Source organism: Canis lupus, chromosome 30 (assembly GCF_048164855.1).
Source record: "Canis lupus baileyi chromosome 30, mCanLup2.hap1, whole genome shotgun sequence".
NCBI lineage: Eukaryota > Metazoa > Chordata > Mammalia > Carnivora > Canidae > Canis > Canis lupus.
The window spans coordinates 19,968,360-19,970,757 of NC_132867.1; the positions used below are offsets into that span (position 1 = coordinate 19,968,360).

Genomic DNA, 2,398 nt, shown 5'->3' on the forward strand with positions numbered 1-2,398 from the left:
ACTAATAAAATTGGGCAGACCTCATGACCTCCTTATGCATAAAATATTTCCCATATTTTAAAGGTTAATTTGACATTAATTTGCCACAAATTCAGTTTTAAACCCTAAAAAATAATTTATAAATAAAAATATGAACTTTTACCTTTTGAAATAATACAAAATACTCTTAAGAATGGAATGCAACAGTAGTATCATTTTTTTTCTATCCACATAATATTTAATCTTTAAAAGTACTTGAATCTGCACATAATAGCTTTAATTGAAAGGGATAAAGCATATTATTAAATCTGGCAGACTAATTTATCATATGCATTTATAACAAGTACTTCAGATCATTCCATTCTTTCACCTGTCCATAATCAACATATTCCGTAAATTCATTAGGCTTTCTTCCATAATATTTTTCTGAACAGGCACTGTGAGCTTAAATTTCAAAGAAACAAAAGAATGTATTATCATGAAAGGAAGAGGGAGTGCCTGCTTTAGCAACACTTGCCCTAAAATTGAACAATATAGGGAAGATTAGCATAGCCTTTGCACAAGGATATCACCAAATTCATGAAGCACTCCATATTTTTTTTAAAAAGGAGGAGGTATATTCGAACTATATCAGCTAAATTAAAAAAAAAACACTTTTGAACAAGCAACATCTCAACTTTGGTAAATTTATGATTCTAGCTTAAATATACATAAAATATGAGGTCTTAATACTGAAAATGCTTTTATTTTTTAAAGATTTTTTAAAAAATTTATTCATTCATGATAGACATAGAGAGAGAGAGAGAGAGAGAGGCAGAGACACAGGCAGAGGGAGAAGCAGAGGGAGAAGCAGGCTCCATGCCAGAGGCCCAACGGGACTCGATCTCAGGACTCCAGGATTGCATCCTGGGCCAAAGGCAGGCGCTAAACCGCTGAACCACCCAGGGATCCCGCTGAAAATGCTTTTTAATGGAAAAAATACTCTTTAAAGCTTTCTAAATGACATTAGAATACTTAGATATTTTCTAAGAAATAAAAAGGTCAAAGTACCAGTGTCTTTTCTTCCATTGGCATACTGACTCAAATTGCTATAAACTTTCCTATTTAAGTGAATCATTTTACAAAATTCCATATAAAGTCCATTATCTGAATTGTGCAAGAAAAAACAATTATTGAGGAGCAAGAATTGGCACATTTTTAGTGACTGGATATGATAATAAATGAGACCATCAGACTCATTTGTCATGAAATGTCATCATCCACCTTCACATTCCTATTTATTCCCCTTACCATTGCTTCTTGGTAAACGTAGGAGGACAGTCCCTACATATGGAAAATTCTGATGTAGGTGGGCAGTGGCTGCTTTATAATTGCACAGAATCATTTCATCAAGTTAAAATGATAGAAGTATTATTTTTAAGTATAGTTAAAATGTAATATCTAAAATGCTTCTGTTTTTGTTCTTTTCATTCACTTATTCTGATTAATTTATTCAGAAATGTTATTTTTCCGAGCACTCTGATAGATGCTTGGCAGATAATCAGGAAAATGAAGCAAAATACCCATTTATATGGAACATCTGGTCACACACTGTCCCCAAGTATGCTCACTCTATCATGTTATAAGTAGGAAAATCAGTAAAGTGTATTTTCCTGACATACTACTAATAATAATAACACTACAATTTTTACAAGAATAAAATTATTTTATGTAAATGAAACATCTAAATTCCTTTCTTGGCACATGTTAAGGGTTAAAAACAAGTGTTTTATATCAGTATAATTAACTATTCATCAAAGATTTGTTGATGAAGATAGTACAATAGTTTAAAATTTTATTTTGATAAACTTAATTCATTTCTGCTTTCAATTATCACAAAACAAAGTTGTTAACTGAATCTAATCTAATATTCACAATTCACATTATTCTTATGGTGGGGATTGTTTTTTAAAATACTCTTTTCAACACAGAGAAAAGAACTAGAAGTTTCAGTTCCTCACAGAGTGCATTAGATAATAAAAATTTCTATCCCCAAATCCTTAATTTTGAGGCATTTATCCTTTGAACCTGAACCAAAATTCAGGGCAAGCTGTGCCAAATGTTTACTTTCTTAAACAACTTGCTAAATATTTTTTCAGTTGGTGTTTTCAAGCTATTCAAAACTGAACAAATATGTCATGAATATTATTAGAAAGAAACACACTTCAACCATCACAGCAAAATCTTCACACATGCACGTCCACACACACACAGATTTGAAACATGGATATTCTTCTGTGACTGAATAAATTTTTAGAAGGCAATATTAACACTAAGACATAATAAAACCTGTTCCTCATTCCTCATACAGTATGCACCTAAAAAATTGACATGGAAAACAGTATTTAGCCAAGTTATTCTACCAACAGCCTTAGTCTGC

At 31.5% G+C, this 2,398-nt stretch overlaps 1 non-coding gene across 1 annotated transcript; it reads left to right on the forward strand.

Moving 5' to 3' along the window:
- Positions 1 to 473: 473 nt before the first annotated feature.
- LOC140621874 (U6 spliceosomal RNA) lies at positions 474 to 578 on the forward strand. Its single transcript, XR_012021593.1, has one exon. It is a non-coding gene; the product is annotated as a U6 spliceosomal RNA (small nuclear RNA).
- Positions 579 to 2,398: the final 1,820 nt, after the last annotated feature.